Below are 19,626 nucleotides of genomic sequence, written 5' to 3' on the forward strand. Positions count from 1 at the left end.
CAAGATCATGACCTGAGCTGAAGTCACACGCTTAACCAACTGAGCCACCCTGGTGCCCCAGTAGCCTCTTATTTCAACCTGTATTCTGCCTACGAATAGAAACTATTCGTGTGCAATTTAAAATAAATTGTACATGTTTTCTGGCTTCCAGTGTGGGTGTAAATAAAATTTATGTAGTTATCTTTCCAGTGTTTTACCCATTGACTTCTCCTTCTGCCCGTATATCTTCTCGTGGATTGGAATTAATAATTCTTACCATCGCTAATTTTGTAACAATGCCTCATTGCTTTCAAATGATATGATTGTATGAGAGAACGTCTATAAAGAAGAAACTGTTATCGAGTGTCTCCTATGTATAAAGCCCCTTACTGAGGACTCAGGACGAATGAGTATCTTCCTTAGGGAGTACTCACCCTGAAGAGGAAACAGGAAAATAAACAGAGCATTTCAGCACCATGTGGGAATATTCTCTGATTAAACTAAACCAGGTCCAAGGTCCAATGGGATCACAAAGATTAAGACTCTCACCAGCTGGGAGTGTGATGGTGGCATCTGGGAAGATGTCTTGAATGAGGTAACAGCCAAGTTCATTCTTTAAGAAGAAGAAAGGGTGATCAAGGCAGACAAAGGAAATGGTGATGGGCCAGGGGCTCAGGGCAGGGCGGTAAAATGAGGGAGGCAGGATCACGAATCAACTTGGTGTTGGTGGGGCATACAGGCGAGCAAGGGAGTTTCAAAGGGTGTGGCCGCGACAGAAGGCCAACGTAAGTCACGGCGTCTTCTTTGTCATATGTGGGCTTTGAGTTTACCATACAAGTCACTGATGCTCATGGCAAATAAAAAGCAGAGGAACGCGCGATCATGTTTTCATTTGGTTGTACGTGAAGGGTATGTACAGAGAAGGGAAGAAGAGAAGATCAGGACATTATTCATATGGTTACGAGAATGATCATTTGAGACCGAACTGGGGAGTTTGACACGAGGCACCAGGAAAGGAGAATGAATCGGAGAGACAAACGATCACAGAATATTATATCTGATTGAGTAGGAATGGTGCAGAGTACGTGTGAAGGCAAACGTTCATCTTCCTGTTTATTGATGTGGATATCGAGGATATTAATGTGATCAAGTCAATAAGGAAGAGGCTAGAGGAATCTGGTAAAAAGGCAGATTTGCCCGTTTTAAATATACTGAGCCCGACATGCTTACACGTATATTTCAGTGGGTGTGCCCAGCAGGCGTTTGGATATGTGATCTGAAACTCAGACGTCTGGCATAGATACTGATTTAAAACTGATTACCCTAAGAGGCAATAACCACCTCAGCCGCGGCAGGGCCGGTGAAGGGCGACACAGAGGGAAAGACAATAAACTCGCTAGTAAGTAATACATTTCCAGCTGAAGGAGTCCATGAATGAGACGGGGAAGAGAATGCTAGAAGCAAGGAACAGCAGAGCCTTGCATGGCCCAAGCAGGAGAGGAAGGGGAAGCAGGGTCGGAGAAGGAGGAAGTCAGTGAGATCAAGAAGGGAACCATGAAAACGTCCATTCAACGGGCAATCAGGAGATGGCAGGCAGCCTCAGCATAAGCAGTTTCAGGGGAGAGAGGCGAGGATTCGGGGAAGGGGACACAATGGCTCCAGACCAATCCTCCGAGAAGTTAGGCTGAGGCAAAATGGAGGGAAGCAGGTGGCTGTCCTGAGGGTATGTGCGTCACAGGAAGCCTCCACTAACATGGCTGCCCTTGGGGGTTAAGCATGGACTGATGGAGAACAGCCGGGAAGAAGGATGGAGATCTCAGGAGAGAACAAGTAATGAGCCAATGTCCCAGCAAGCCAGGAATCGAACCCTGGGAGGAGAGATGAGAAAGAATGAGGACTTCAGGTTGGTGGAAGATGTTGGCCTCATGTCGCCACCCTCGGTCGGAGCAGTGGAACGTAGCGGGGGCCCACTCTGGCCACCTCTGTTCTGTCCGTGGTGGGCAAGGGGCTACCAGTGGGCTACAGGGCGCATCTGCAGCCAATGTTGAAGATTTGGAACAACCTGTGAGCCTAACTGTGTAGGAGCTGGACAAAGATTAGTGAAAAGTGTTTTTTTGTTTTTTGTTTTTAATTTTTAAATTTTTTTTAAATTTATTTTTGAGAGAGAGAGACAGAGTGTGAGTGGGGAGGGGGGAGCAGAGATAGAAGGAGACACAGAATCTGAAGCAGGCTCCCCACTCCAAGCTGTCAACCCAGAGCCCGATGTGGGGCTCGAACTCATGAACTTCCAGATCATGACCTGAGCCAATGTCGGATGCTTGACCGACTGAGCCATCCAGGCACCCCAGCTAAAAGTGGTTTTGAATGCTAAGAAGAGATTTCTTGAAAGTCTTAACAGCTTAAAACGTCTTCTCCGAAGACAGAAAATCTAGGTTCCTTCTGGCGGACAGATGGCATTTGGAAATATTAACCAAGGTGGTCTTCCGAATTTGCTTGTGTCACGTGCCCTTTCCCAGACAGGTGGTTAGGACAGTATTTCCTAAAACTGTAGTCATCCCCCCCCACCCCACACATGATCTTTTCCCATTGCAGTGAACAACCTCGACTCTTACAGATGGATATCTTTTTTTTTTCCTAAATGAATTCATTTATCTGATGGAAAATTATTTCAAAAGGAAATTTTACACGACAGACTGAAGTAGAAGGCACAGCCCATGTTGCTATAAGCACAAGTTCAGCATACAATACACCAAATTAAAACAGAAACTATTAAATTCTTTCTAATTTCTACTCCCAGCAAAAGCCTGAATCGGTGCCCCTGCGCTGGGCGAGGGCTAGAGAAGAGTAATTGTGTGCGTTCCCCGGGTGATTCTGTGAATTAAGGGCACCAAGAGGACAGTTTTCTCTTTGGTAGAATCAGGATCCCAGAGAATGCAAAAGAGAAGGATGTTTTCTACGTGATTGGATGCTATTTAATGCAGTGAGTCTGAACCCCGCTAAAGCCGGAGAACAGGACAAGTGATACTTGTCCTGCAATTTGTAAATCAGAGCTGGGGAGGGCTGTGTCCTTTCCTCCGAAAAGGACAGAGACACAGAGGAAGTGCAGAGAAACAGCACGGTGACCGGTCACACCTGTGCCCACATCAGATGTGGGGCCACAGGCCTCAGTTCTAGGAGTCAGGCGGGACAGTTCAGGGCAAAGCTCAGTCAGAGCTGCCAAGGGTGGGCACTCCCCCGCCCCTCACTGGACACACGCACAACTCAAGGGCACAGCGTCCCAGGGTTGGGAGAAAGAAATCTGAAAGGGGATGGAAAGGAGTAGATGCACGGACCCCCGAGAAATGGGCCTGGCATCCTGGGACTGCACGGGGAGGACGGCGAGGAAACCCCAGATCGGTTCATGAATTCAGGGCCCCTTCCTAGGAGATCCAAACACATGGCAAGAGACCTGCCTAAGTCAACAGAGGTTGGGACCAGGACGCAGCTGGCCCATCAGAGGACAGCTGTGCCAGCTTCTGACGCTGAACTGGGACCACAGGATTTTTGTCTGTCTTGTCCACCATCCCCGGTGCCTAATACATGCGGGACACTTGGTAGATGTCCAGTATACATTTGGCCTGGACAGAAAGAAGAGCCAAATACGAGAAAAGAAATAGACTATTTAGTATATTAAATGAGATGCTATTAATCAAAAATTGGGGGTGGGGTGGGGGTAACAAAAATTCTATTTAGGGGCACCTGGGTGGCTCAGGCGGTTAAGCACGTGACTCCTGATTTTGGCTCAGGTGACGACCTCACCGTTGGTGAGATTGAGCCCCACGTTGAGCTCTGTGCTGACAATGCAGCATCCTGTTGGGATTCTCTCTCTCCTTCTCTCTCTGCTCCTCCCCCACCCACACTCTCTCTTTCTCGAAAAATAAATAAATAAACTTAAAAAAAAGCCAGTTCTATTTAAACCCTAGAAGAGATACAGTTTTACCCAAAACGGGCCTGTCATGAGCCCCACCCTGACCACCCCCTTACTTGAAATCACAATCTCCCTCCTTCCTCCTGTTCCCAACCCCCAACCACACCCAATCACCTACTTGCCATTTCCCTGTGGTCCTGTCTATCTCGGCTACAACGCCGTCTCCACTCTAAGACCGTCACCACCTGGAGGGACTTGGAAACAAGTGCTTCAAACACCTCGGCCGCTGTCACCTCACGTTCCTATTCTCGCAGGACCAAAAAAGGAGGTCTGGCTCAGTCAAATCATTCAGAGATCTTGGGTCACGGAGACTCAGCCCTGACCACACCACCATGATTCCGGATCCCGGTGAAACACTCACCCAGGACAGTGGGGTGAGAAGTGTGGAATGCCCAGAGGGGCGGGTGTGAACATTCTTACAGTCTTCCCCGCGGTGGGGTTGCTGTCTCTCCCATGCTCGTTTAGCCCGAGCACGTGTGACAACAGCTACGTGAGATGGGGGCTCAAAAGCCACTCGTTTCCAGTCTGTTTCCAAACTGCCACTTTCCACAGCCGTCTGTGCCGAGGCAAAGATCTTTCCTGCACGCTGGGGGCAGCGTGTTTGCCTGGCTATCACTCATCTGTGGCAAAGAGGCCACAAGAAAAGCTATCTCGTGGGACGTTTCATTGTGTTGGGTCACACACATCCCAGGCTTCAACCATCCAAGGTGGAAAGATACTAGAACAGCCTTCCCATCAAGATGGAAACGATTAGGGTAATGGTTCCAATCTCATAAATAACCTGGAAGTCCATTGTCTCCCCCAGACTCCTCCTCCCCTAAATCCCAGGGGTTACTTAGACTTGTTCACAACATCATTTTTGAGTACCATGGGCATCGGTGAAGGAAGTAGGAAATAGGGTCGTCTCCCACGATGGCTGAACTCTGCGGACCCCCTGGCCGGCCCCCTCCGCGTTCTTCGGTGTGCATCAGACGGGGTCTGGCCAGTCACCGCCTCTTGATGACCATACTTCCTGCTCTTCAGCTGCCACCTCGGCAATGCTGTGGGCTCACCCAGCTCAGGGGGAGAGCGCTTTCCTTTCAAGTTCACGTCCAGTGGGAATCACGTTCACGGATGGAGTCAGCTCCCCAGCTGCAGTGCTGCAGGGGCACTTTCAGTAGGCTGGCACGCAGGTCATGCCACATGCACATACAGAGTCGTGGGTCGGCATCAGCAGGGCGACAAATGTGCAGAGTCAGGGGTCTCTCTCCTGGACCTCCTCCCGGTGTTAAGAAGACATCACGGATCCGGTGTCCTCTATCCCTTATGGTGTCTTTTCTCCAGGCTCCCGGATACTCCTTCTCTGTCACATGGCCACGATCACCGCTACCCGCCCTTAGACAAGTCCCAGGACATTTTAACCACCAGGGCAAGATGAGTGTCCATTGACTCTGCTCCCACCAGGTCGATTGTTCTCAGGTAAATATATGAGAGGAAATTGAAACATGGTGCTGGGGGGCTGTTTAGGCACTGACAGTTCATAAGCCCCAGGTCCCTGACAAGTTTCAAATAGCCTTAAATGTTCACGGCCAAAAGGACCACTTAGTTCCATCTTCCCAGAAGAAGGAGGCATCTTCCTCAAAGAAAAATGCCAATCCGTGGCCAAGAGGCGGAAAGCGCTGAGAAGTTTCCAACTGGCAATTTTGGAGCTTGAAAAATCTGAAGGTCCAGTCTGTATTGACACCCCATTGCATTTTTCGCATATTTGTATCTCCTGGGTCCACGTATGAGGAGTCGTGCCAACAATGTGTAATCTGTTGGGAATCGTAGAAGGTGATGCCAAAAGATCTGTATCTCGCGATGATACGAAACCGGACAGTGATTTGAGATACGCATGTACAGGCTTAGCTGATTGATTTCAGAAAACATAGGTTACTGCTGAAGCCTGCGTTCCCTGTTTCGTGAAAGAGGAAGAAGTAGATCTGAATATCTCTTTGGTCCCATCTCTTCATCATCCATTCTTCCCGCATTCACGAATGAAGCAGAGGGAGACCTTGAACGGCACAGCTTAAGCACTGCTATTCCCTTCCAGCAATTTTTTAAAAATTTTTTTCTTAATGTTTTTATTTATTTTTGAGACAGAGAGAGACAGAGCATGAGCAGGGAAGGGGCAGAGAGAGAGAGGGAGACACAGAATCGGAAGCAGGCTCCAGGCTCTGAGCCATCAGCACAGAGCCCGATGCGGGGCTCGAACTCACAGACTGTGAGATCATGACCTGAGCCGAAGTCGGACGCTCAACCGACTGAGCCACCCAGGCGTCCCTCCCTTCCAGCAATTTGTTCACGATCTTGGGAAAAGTCTCCTCTGGGTGTGGCATCCGGAAGATGACCCTTCTCCGGCGTAACCATGTGATGGCAAAGAAGAAAATCAAGACCCCCGAGATGGTATTAGAAGGCTCCTCGATTACGATGTTGTCTTGATATTGGTAGTTCAAAAAGAATGAAAAGAATGATTAGACCTTTATACAACAACAGGTAGAGTGTCTTCCAATCGATCTGTTTTGCAATGACATGTGGGTACAAGTTGCAGTGACATCCGCTGAGTTCTAAATGAGGAAGGCTAAGCTAGTTAACGAAAGCCTTTCAAACTGTCTGAAAGCTATTATCTTCTTGCAATTGTTCCTTGCCCAAAAGATACAGAAAAAGCTAGATAGGGAAGCGATGATAAAGGGTGAACCATCCGAATTTTCTCATTAAAGCCTGGATTCCTTCTCAGAAAATGGGAGGGTGGCCCATCGTTTCTCAAGCCTTTTTTGCAGTAAGCAGGTGGTATCTTTCCTTCTACAGACTGGCTCTGAGGCCTGGGTCTCCCTGCCTTTGAACGAACATTTTCACACAGTTTGGAAATACTTCCTCTTTTCATTTGCCAAGGTAGAATCATTTATACACAGTTGTAGAAACCAGGATTTTGATCCGTTTCTCGTAAGTATTTCAATCCGATACAGTGAACACAACAGCTGCCCAAGGTCTGCACAGCAAAACTGCTTATTTAGGTCAGACGATGATCAGCATCATAGGACCCACAGCACGGTTCAACACAACCGCAGTTTCTTTTAATAAAAAAAAGGATAATAAAATAATCTTTTTTTTATTATCAGACTAAAATCATTTTTAAGTGTTTTTCAAATTTAGATTGTTGTCCACATGTAAGAAAATGTGCCCTTTCATTTGTTTCCTGTGCTTCAACAGTGTTTAATTTACATAAGCAAAGTTCAGACAGCCATTTAAAGGATGATACAGTTTAAAGGAGAAAATAATCCAAAACCTGAAACTACAAAACTTCCAGAAGAACCACAGGAATATACTTGGAGACCTTATGTAACAGAAAGAGATTTTAAACATGACTCCATAAGCACAAATCACATTTAAAAAAAAATATTAATTGTTCTTTATCAAAATAAAAAGGGTTTGTTGGTCTTGTAAAAAGGGACCATTAAGAAAACGAACAGGCAAGCCTCTGACTGAGAAAACATATTTGCAAATCACATTTCTGACAGAAGACTTGTATCTAAAATATATAAAGAACGTTCACAAAACTCAACAATAGAAAAAAAACCCACTTGAAAACCTAAGTAGATAATTCACCGCAAAAGGTATATTGATGATAATCATATAAAAACATAATCTATATCACTAACACTAAAGAAATACAAATTAAAATGAAAATAAGATACCACTAAACATCTATTAGAAATATGTATAATTATAATAGTATAATTAAGCATAATTATATATAATTATATATTTATATATAATTTCTTTACATATATAAATTATAGATTTAAATATATTTCATATATTTTATATATTAATATATATTATAATTATATATGTTATGTTTAAACATACTATTACATATAATAAATATGTACCTATTACATATAATATATTGCATATAATGTGTTTATCATATGTAATAGTATATTTATAAATAATAATATATTATGGTATTTATATTGTTACTTATAATTCTAGTACATGTTTAGTGGTATCTTATTTTAATTTTGTATACACACACACACACATATAAAAACCTTCCCAACACCAAATACTGAAGAAGGTGCAGAACTGGAACGTGACTCTGTGGCCCACGGCATATGAAAAGTCACTATGGTTTTTTGTAATCGTTTGTAAACTTAAATACAACTTAATATAAACTTTTTTTTTTTAAGGGAAAAAAATTCGCTTTGCTAATAGCTGCTAGGCAAAGGATTGCCTTATATGAGATCTAAGGAGTAAGGTCAAAGCTAATGAATTTAAAAAGCAAAAAAAAAAAAAAAAAAATCAAACCAAGGGCTTTAAAATAACAACACCTCTGTGAAGGAAGAGGGGTCAGGAAAATGTCTTCTGATGCTCAAGGGCAGGTCATTTCTCCTATTGTAGGTCCTTCATATAGATGCAAACGCTCACTTAGGTTAAGGGCATACATCAGCTTTCAGACCAGGGACTGATCAGTATTCATGTTTCTATATACATGCAATTAAAATAAAGTACGTGTTATGAAAGCCAAACATCAGTTTACATGTTTTCCTTAACTCTGCGAGCCAAATCTTTTTATAAGAGACCCGCATCACCAAAATAACACAAGGTCATGTGATTTGCCCATCATTGTATAAATAGTTGTTAGAAGTCACCCTGACCCCATGAGAAATTATTGTGATACCTTTATGTTTAGTTAAATGTCATATAATGTTGAATTCATTAACCTACTTTAATGCACCTATTTCACAAAAATTTACTTTACCGTATAACAGAGCAAAGACTGCTTCCGGAAATCAAGTGTTTCCATGCAGATATACAAAGGAAATCAAATCCCAATTATTTTGCTTTAAGTGCACAGTATTTACAGATAGTTTTTAAAAATTTTTTAAAGTGTATTTATTTTTAAGAGAGAGAAAGAGAGAGAGCATGAGCGGGGTAGTGACAGAGCGAAAGGGGAACAGAGGGTCCGAAGCAGGCTCTGCTGTGCACAGAGCCCGACGCGGGGCTGGAACCCAGGAACCATGAGATCATGACCTGAGCGGGAGTCGGACACTTTAACTGACTGAGCCACCCAGGCGCCCCTATGGATAGTTTTAACTAAGCCATCCTCATTGTTTCTCACATCCGCAGACCCCTAACAGTAAAAGTACGTAACAATTTTCGAAAGCTGAAACAGTTAAATGATTGGCTTTATAAACATAAACTCTTCCAAGTAATGTCCCCCAATCCAGGGTTATCTTTCCTTTTATAAGTTTGTAAACACATGTAGAAGGTAAAGGAAAGCCTTTAGTACAGCAGAAGTTAAATTAACAAGCTGAAAAAAATTAGCTCAATTGCTGAAAATTCAAGTCACCTGCCTGGATCTTCATGCATTATTTTATTTTAAAAAAAAATTTTTTAACTTTTTATTTATTTTTGAGACAGGGAGAGACAGAGCATGAACAGGGGAGGGTCAGAGAGAGGGAGACACAGAATCTGAAACAGGCTTCAGGCTCTGAGCTGTCAACACAGAGCCCGACGCGGGGCTCGAACTCACGGGCCGCGAGATCGTGACCTGAGCTGAAGTCGGCCGCTTAAACGACTGAGCCACCCAGGTGCCCCTTCATGCATTATTTTGAAGTACTGGTGAATGCTCTTATAAATTCTGTTTCTAATGGCGTGCCAAAGGAACAAAACGAGGAGGATAGTATTTAAAGAATTGTGTGTTTACAAAACCCTTTAGCCGACACCGAGTTCAGCATGAATGCTTTCAAAGTTAGTATCCTAAGGGCAGCATGCCATTTTTTGAAGATCATCACCCCCTCTTTCAAAATCAGGACAAAACACGAGTTGGCCTAGCAAGTTCCGGATCACAGTGTTTCTTCTGATGAAGAAATGGCGAACCTGGAGGGTCGGCTGCAGTCGCTGGCTGGCTGCGGTCCCTGCACGGCTGTCCCACTCAGGTGACGGGCTCAGAGCCTCGCCGCCTGCGCCCAGACACCTGCACCCTGCTTCCTGCGCCCAACAGAGTTGAGCCTGCTCAGCGGCCACCGAGCACCAGAGGCTGCACCCGCAAGGCCACCTGAGAGCCAACCCGCATCTCTAGGGCTTTCCAGCCCCTTCTCCAATGATGAGGACGACTTTCACCCCACGGAAACGTGAATCTTCAGGAAAGAATGAAAAGCGATGGAAATATGAAGGGCTGTGGGCGGTGGCATTCAGAAGCCGGGAGCCCGCCTCGTGCCCAGATCTGAGATTCCTTGTGCTAGAACACCCGGCAGAGGCCGTCGTAAGTAGATCACGTAACCAATATGGACACCACAAGCAAGGCACCAAATTAAATGGCGCACCACCTAGTAGGATGTAACCAGAACAGCACAGAATCATTTCTGCCACGTTCCTGACAAAATGCTTACCTTGAAGGACATGCTTCTGTGAAGATAGGTCAGACAAACCCAGATGAGGGGCATTCTACTGACGTCACCATCAGACGTGGTTACCATCAGACGTGGTCATGCGGGTCAAGGGAAGACTGAGGAGATGTTCCCGGCTGAAGGAAACCAGGGAAGGATGAAAACCCAAAGCGAGGGCTGACCCTAGGTTGGGTTCTTTGCAAGGACATTGCTGGGACAACTGGTTAAAACCTGAATGAGGTCCGCGGATTAGCGTGCAGTGAAGCGTCATTGCCAATGTCTTCTTCTCATGGTTGTGTGTAGGTTGTGTGTCTCATATAGGAGTATGTTGTTATTTGTGAGAAACACACACATGAACGTATTTGCATGTCTGGCAACATACTCTAGAATGGCTCAGGACAAGAAACTTCTTTGCGTCAGTCTCGCAATTTTTGCGTAAGTTAAAATTACTTCAAAATAAAGAGAGAAAAAAAGAAATGGCACATCTAATGGTAAATGTGTTTTGAAAATTTGTTCTTATGTTAATTGTTATAAATTCCATCATAAAACCCCATGTATCTTTGACGTCATTCAAGAGAATGTCTGCACTTCCTTTGAACCTAAAATCAGTTCACTTCATTTCCTCTTTTTATAGTTTTATTTTTGATGTTTTTTAAATTTTTTTGTATGTTTATTTTTGAGACACAGAGAAAGAGCACGAGCAGGAGGGGGGCAGAGAGAGAGAGAGAGACACAGAATCTGAAGCAGGAGCTAGGCTCCAAGCTGTCAGCACAGAGCCCGACACGGGGCTCGAACTCATAGACCGTGAGATCATGACCTGAGCCGAAGTCAGATGCTTAACCGACCGAACCACCCAGCTGCCCCTATATTTTTATTTTTTAACAGCTTATTCATTTGTTTGGAGAGAGAGACAGAGAGAGACAGAGAAAGACAGGAGGAGAGAGAGAGAGCAGCATGAGGGAGGGAGGGGCAGAGACAGAGGGAGAAAGAGAATCCCAAGCAGGCTCCATGAGGTCAGCACACGGAGCCCAGTGCAGGTCTCGATCTCACAAACCATGAGATCGTGACCTGAGCTAAAGTCGAAAGTCAGTTGTTTAACCAACTGAGCCACCCAGATGCCCCCGTTTACTTGTATTTTAACATATATGGAAATTTTGTGTGTGTGCTTTTTAATTTTAAGTTTCCAACTAAATCTTTCTATTTACAAATGCCATGGATTTTCATAGAATCTTTCAGAAACAAGCATTGTTATTTTTGTTTTTATTTCTATTTGTATCTTTTTTACATATTGTCATTGGATCTCATGCCCATGACTTTTCAGAATCCGCGAGGAGGCTTAGATGGAACGTGATGCATTAATGTCTCTGTATTTACTCTGAGTTTTGCTTTCATGAGAGGTTGTAGTAATGACACAGGATACACATGCTATAGAGCACCAGGGTTTAATTCAGTGTAACAATGAGAAGATCTCATGATCTCATGATGTGAGTGATGAGTTAATATTTAAACAAACAAACAAACAAAACAAGAACAGGAGAAACGTCAAGGGAACAGGTTTAAAAACTTCAGAATCCCAAATCTCAAATAACAAAATCTAAAGGACTTTGAAAAAATTGATAATCTCCAACTCAAACAGAGTTTAACTTGAGGCGTGTCTGACAGAACGATTCTTATGCCAGACTTACTCGGAAGAGACTAAAAAGGGGAAGTGTGTCAAAAGCCATCACTGTTAATATGAGACAATTTCCTTAGACTAGTTGCCGTTTAGGCATCCTTGTCCTTATCTCTCGGAAGGTGATGTCGCACGAGTTCCGCTCTCACTTAGGATGCAGAGAACAGCACCAACACTGCTGCTTTATGCAAACGATGAGTGGCAGCCAGATCAGCCATAAATTTATAACTTTTTTTAGCCCATCGGAGAGCGCGAGTCCCAACGCAATCAGGTGAACTAAACTCCAGTACGTGCGAAGTCCTCGGAGGGCAGAGGGACATGTGAATTGTTTTGTCTCTGGTGGACCAGGAGAGGAAGCAAACACTGGTGTTTCCTTACCAACCCAGAAAACATTCTTCCACTGGCACAAGTTTGAAAAGCAGCGTGTGTGCCTGTGCGACAGTTTGGAATCCGCGGGGATTCCTGACACCGAAGACGGTGGCGATTACTTGCCGGCCACCGCTGGCTACTTGAAGACCAGCGATCTGCCCTCTAGTGTGTATACATAGGGATGGCGACAAGCCACCGCTGAGGACAGGCATGAAAAGGCACCCAGGTGAACGTTTCTCTCATAGGAAGCAAATGCAAGCTGGTGCTGGGCGAGCCGGGTGGGAGTGGGGGGTGGCGGGGGGGAGGGAGGCTCCAGCCTCAGTCTCAGGGAGAAGGTCAGCACCTGTTGGGGGAGGACGGAAACCCTGTGTGCCTCCTCCCTGCTGTTACCCAAAGTAAAATCTACCTGCCTCCAAGGCAAGTAAAGCGAACCCACACATGGATGCCGTTCTGCATTGACACAGAGCAGAGTTGGGCTGACATTGCAGAGGGACAGAAACTCACTTGTGCTGAGAAGCCCCACGGACACAGAGTTTCATGACCCAGTAAGCAGAAAGTGGGATGGTGAGAAGGGCCTATTTATTTATTTATTTATTTAGTAACGTTTATTTATTTTTGAGAGAGAGACAGAGCACGAGTGGGGGAGGGGCAGAAAGAGAAGGAGAGAGAGAGAGAGAGAGAGAGAGAATCCCAAGCAGGCTCCACGCTGTCAACACAGAGCCTGATGCAGGGCTTGAATTCATGAATTGTGACATCATGACCTGAGCCAAAATCAAGAGTCAGACGCTTAACCCACTGAGCCACTCAGGCGCCCGGAGAAAGCCCTTCTTGTAAAGCTCACAGCTCAAGGACTGACAATGACCAAAGACAGACACAGGCCTCCATAAAAACAAAAAAGACCAAAACGTAAACAAACAACACAAAGCTTCCTCATCAGAAGCCTTGCACTGAGTAATAAGCAACAGTGGTCTTTTGCAGAAAAATATTCATGAACAGATGGGGACTTTGGGAGAGGGTGGAGACTTTGAGAGAACATTGAGAGAGAGGAGCTCTACAAGGTGTCAAATATGGTAGAAAATAATGCCAGAGATAAAAAAAATTTTCTTTGACAGGCACACCAAAAAGCTAGACACAGCAGAGGAAGAAATGATCAAGTTAAGGACAGGTCAATAGACATTTTCCAAATTGAAACAGAGAGAGACAGAAGAGAGAAGATAAACAACCGGTGATCTCTGTCCAAAGGTCTAATGTGCATTTAGTTGGAATTTCAAAACAGGAAGAGGGACAGAACGAGAGAAGAGATATTTGAGAATACAAAGGCCAAGAAAGTTACAAAATTAATGAAAGGAAACAAAGCACAAAACCAAAGCTCTCAAAGAAACCTAACAGGATTTAAAAAAATATATATTAAGCTTATCAAAAGTAAACTACTAGAGGGGCGCCTGGGGGGCTCAGTCAGTCGAGCGTCCAACTTCAGCTCAGGTCATGATCTCGCAGTCCGTGAGTTCGAGCCCCGCGTCGGGCTCTGTGCGGACAGCTCCGAGCCTGGGGCCTGTTTCGGATTCTGTGTCTCCCTCTCTCTCTGCCCCTACCCTGCTTGTGCTCTCTGTCTCTCACAAATGAATAAATGTTAAAAAAAAAAAAAAAATTTAAAAAAAAAGAGTAAGAGTGGGATCCAGTGAGAGTCTAGAACACTCTTCAGCTATAGATCCAAGGAAAGTTAATATTCAATTGGAGCCCGTTTCAGATTCTGTGTCTCCCTCTTTCTCTGCCCCTCCCCTGCTCATGCTCTGTCTCTCTCTGTCTGAAAAATAAATAAAAACATTAAAAAAATTTTTTAAAAAGTAAACTACTAGAAATTAAAGATGATCAGAGAAATTTTGAAGACATCCAGAGATACAAGAAGAAAAAAATTGTAGACACAGAGGAACAATGAGAAAATAATAGCAGACTTGTCACTAAGAGGTATGCAAATCAGAAGAGAAAAGAGCTACACATTTTACAGTTTTGAATGAAAAGCCTGAAAATGTACAATTTTTTTACCATATTTTATGAAAACATCATGAAAGTGAGGGCAAGACTTTTGCAGAAATCCCGACCTTGAGTAATATCATTGTCAGCAGATCTAAACCATGAGAAAAGTCGAATGTAGTTCTTCAGAAAGAGAAAATATGGTACCAGAGAGACATTTGAAAAAATAGAAAGAAATAAAGAGCTGCAGAAATAATACACGTGGATAAACATGAAAGACATTTTTTTTCCTATTCATAATCTTTTTAAAAGAAAAAGGAGTATTCTAGAAAATTAATAGCAGCAAGGCATTGCAGAGTTATGAAATTTAGAAATGAGATGTATGACTGAAAAATAAAACTAAGGAAATGGAAAAGGAAATGATTTCTATGAAAAGCTAGATTACTCTGTGTATATAGACAGTTGTAAGTTAAAGATGTATATTGTAAACCATAGAGATCAATATCCAAAAGACATTAATGAAGCAAAACAGTATATGAATACACCAGTAGTTTAGATAAAAATGAACCATAGAAATATACTCAATGAATTCAAAATATTAATATTTCAATTTAATGTTCAAATTAGAATATGTAGAAAATAAATAACAAGATGATTGATTTAAATTTCCAGACATTATTAAGTGCTACATTAATATAAAAAGTCTAAAGTCTCCAATTAAAAGGCAACACAATACTTAGGATATAGAAGCAACATCCAACTATATTTTTCTATAAGAAATCCACTTAAAATAGAAAGACATATGTAAATTAAAAGTAATAGAAACAAGTGTACCATCCAAATCTTAAGCCAAAGAAAATGTGAGAGGCTCTGTTAGTATCAGACAAGATAAATGTCAGAACCAGTGATGAAAAGGGACATCCCATAATGATATAGAGAAAATCCATCAAGTCGACATAACAATCCTGGCTATGAATTCAATAAATATTAAGATTCAAGCAAAACCTGGTGGAATGAAAGGGAGAAACAAGAAATCCACAATTATAGTTGAAGAATGTAGTTTTTTCTCAGTAATTGAGAAATGGGTGAAGGAATGGGCATACTACCTGTACTACAGAAGTTAAAAGGAAAATAAAAAGCTGTTATGGACATTTTTTTGCCAATGAATTTGATAACTTCGATTAAATGGATAGATTCCTTGAAAAAGGCACATTGCCAAACCACACTCAGAAAAGGAATAGAACACTTTGTATCTTGTACAGATATTGACCTCTTAGTTAAAATCTTTCTGACGAGGACCCTGGAAAAATTACTTCACCGAAATATTCTACTGAATATTTAAGGAATAATACCAATTCTACACAAAAACTCTTCCAAAAAATAAAAAAAAGAAGTCCCACCAGAGTCGGAAAAAAAAAATCTGGTAATTGTAATACACTGTAACAGAGTAAACAAGAATTTTAAAAATAAACAATCTTAATGGGATCAATAAAAGCTTTGACAGAATTCTACAACCATTCGTGACAAAGTCTCAGCAAACTAGGAATAGAGGTAACATCTCCATACTAATGAAAGCCTTCTATAAGGAAATCTATAGCTAGCATTATACTTAATGGTAAAAGATGCAGTCTTATTGACTTAAATACCAAATGTCGAGGTTTAACGTAAAATCGAAGAAAGTATAACACTGTGGTATTGGCACAGATACAGGCAAACAGAACAGTAGAACAAAATTAAGAACCCAGAAAGGTTGATGCATGGATGGAAGAAACACATATGTTACAAATCCGTGATGAAAGATTGGACTAGTTTCACAAGTGATATTTGTGTCCCTGTTATTAGTATGGAAGGAAGTAAAAATGTATTGATGCATTAAAGTGTAGTAAAAATTAATCCCATGTATATTAACAACATGAGGGTAAAAACTAGCTTGAAAACAAAACTACGGAACTATATCTTTATGACATCCAAACAAGATAAGAAATGCACAGAACGTAAACAATAAGGGTGAAGAGTTTGACTACGTCAAGATAAACAACATATATTCACCAAGAAACACCTCAGGAAAATACACAACTAAGACCTAAACTGGAAAACGATATTTACAACACAGAAAAGAGGCAACAGATACTATCCAAACTAGGTAAAGGATTTTTTTTTTAAAAAGATTCCAATAAGAGGTAGACAGACAACTAAATGAACTCAAGAGTATATTGGCAAGAATGTTCATAGTAGCATTGTTTGTAATGGCAGATGAGAGGACACTGCACAAACACAAGTACAAATGACACAAGAGGTGAGAGGAAGATGGCATTTTGATCTTTTCATAAACTAGGTTAGTATATGACTTGAAAATTAAGAAACAGTGCTCATTTCGGCAGCACATATACTAAAATTAGAAAATTAAGAAACAAATGCTGTTTGGTTTTTAAAAAGAATGAATCTCCTTTTTCTAGTTATTGATAGAAAATCAACATTCAAGGAGCCTCTGGGCAGCTCAGTTGATGTCCAACTCTTGGTTTTGGCTTAGGTCATGATCTCATGATTCATGGGACCAAAACCCATATGGGACCCTGAGCTGACAGTATGGAGACTGCTTGGGATTCTCTCTCTCTCTCTTTCTCTCTCTCTCTCTCTCAATCCCCTGCTTGTGTGCATTCTCTCTCTCTCTCCCAAAATAAATAAATAAACATTAAAAAAAATCAAGACTCAAAAGGAATATCCATGCTTCATTCGCATACAATTGACACATTAAAAACAGTGGTTCATATTCCGCAAGATTTCTCAAGATTTCATATTCCTCAATATTATATGAAATTAATATAATTTCATTTTGTTTCATTTTGTTGGTTTTTTTGTACATCAATGTACATTTCGATTATTGGATAATAAATTACAAACACAAAACTGAATTACAGAATCATAGTTTCCGCACATTCAAGAAAAATTTTGCCAAAGGAAAAGCAAACTGCTAGTTTCCAGAAGGCTGGACATTTCTGGTAGCATGGAAACCCTAACTAGCAGGCTGTCCAAAGTTTTATTTAATCCACAAGATATTTAAACATTCATATTTACCATTTTAACTTCGTAATCATAAAATCACCATATAGAAATTCAGGCAGTTGTATTTGTTTTATATACAGTTGGATAAAAGTTTTTAAATGAACTACAAAGCAATTATAATTCCATTAAAAAAAAAAAAGAAGTTCAAAGGTTATTTCTCCGTTGTTCACAGTGGGTGCCTGGACCCCTTAGAATCCTTCCATGTTGATTGTAATTGGTGTCTTAAATATGTTTTCAGTCTTTTAAAGAGCCAAAAAGAGAATGTAAATTTATCAGCATTAAGATTGCACAGACTAATTAAAATTTCTTCTTTTTTGTTTTGTCTAGTACTATATCAATTCAGTAAGAGAAACTCATGATGTTCATGCTAATTAGCAACTTTAATTGGAAATTATAAATGTCTCTTTGACAATGAACAATTATTTCATAAATGCAGTCTGTTTAGTAATCAGCATATTTTATACCATAAGGTCCAGGAGAGAATATTAATTAAAAGTTTGCTTGATGATATCAGTTTTGAGAGTCACTGAACCATCAATCATCATATACAACTCTTAATTCAGTAACTATCAAAACAATTAGGAAAATATTCGCAGCTTTTAGCAGGAACAACTTGAGAGGACTTATTTCAGAATTTTCCTGCCTTTTCATAGGAAAACCACGTAAGACAAGGAAAGTGACAAGAGCAAACCAGAAAAGGCATATTGAGTCAAATTAGGGAACAGAGAGAATAGACATTACCAATGATATGAAAATGCCATTAAAGGAGCAAAGATTGTCAGACCATAAACAAAACCTAGGATATTGGGACAGAGAAGAAGAATGGGAAGAAGAAAGGGGACTTAGCATTAGAAGGTGGCAGATGTTTCTAGAAAATGTACACCCTCAAATTAAGAGAACTGCCTTCATGTTGAGCTGCTTTGAGTCGGGCTCAGATTGAGCAAAGGATAAGGATTTGGGGAGCATAAGAGGAAAGGCAGTGAGAATGTTCACAACCTCACAGGTGATTGCTCAAAACATGGCTGCCTTCACGGCTTCTGGCAGGTCACCTTGGAGGGCAGGGACCACTTAGGGACAGTGGCCAGCGAAACAAGAACCACAAAGGGCAGGTTCTGAGAGGTAGGCAATGATACGGGAGGTCTCCACATTTTTAGAAACAACAATTCATCTCTATAACAGTGAAGGGGAGAGCCCTTGAACTACAAAATCTACGAGGGCAAACTGGTCCTGAAGAATTGTTTACTAATATCTACCTCTTGTTTACCTTAAAATTAAAAAAAAAAGGTTAAGCCTAACATCCATACAAAGTATAAGAAAACGTGTTTAAAAAGAGGAATAAATTTTTCCTGTAGGTGTGGAGTCAACAAACTTTTCTGGAAGGGGCTGTGGAGTAAAAATTAGAATGGAAATAGTAAACGAGATCAAAGGAATTCGTGAGAACATAGCTACAAGAGATATGCAGTCACAGAGGAAAACCAAGACAAGGGAACAGAATAAATATATGCCAATATTAACAGGGCACATCAATGTACCAGAAAAAACATGACCACAAAGTCTATAGAGTACTATATTATATACTATTTATGTATTATATACTGTATATGTATATATGTATTGTATACTATATACACATGCATAGAAACTATACTATATTATATATTATATTATTATATTATATTATATTATATTATATTATATTATATTGTATTTATTATATTAGAGGCGTATCTTGTTTTATTGTGCTTTGCTTTATTGCACTTTATAGACATTGTGTGTTTTTTTTTTTTTACAAAGTGAGGGTTTGTGGCAACCTCATGTTGAACAAGTCAATTGGTGGCATTTTCCCAACAGCATTGGCTCGCTTTGTATCTCTGTGTCACATTTTAGTAATGCTCACAATATTTCAAACTTTTTTATTATATTTATTATAGTGATCTGTGATCAGTGATTATAACTCACTGAAAGCTCAGATGATGGTTAAAGGATAGGTACATTTTTTAGACAAAGTGCTGATTGCACACTGATTAGGCTACAGCATAGTGTAAACATAACTCATATATGCACTGGGAAACAACAAAATTCATCGGACTCACTTAATTGTGATATTCACTTTATTGTACTGGTCTAGGACTGATCCTGCAATGTATCCAATATATACCTATATAGTATAGTAGAATAGAGGATACAATGTA

This window comes from Panthera pardus, unplaced genomic scaffold (genome assembly GCF_024362965.1).
Source record: "Panthera pardus isolate Hobbes unplaced genomic scaffold, ASM2436296v1 HiC_scaffold_17, whole genome shotgun sequence".
NCBI lineage: Eukaryota > Metazoa > Chordata > Mammalia > Carnivora > Felidae > Panthera > Panthera pardus.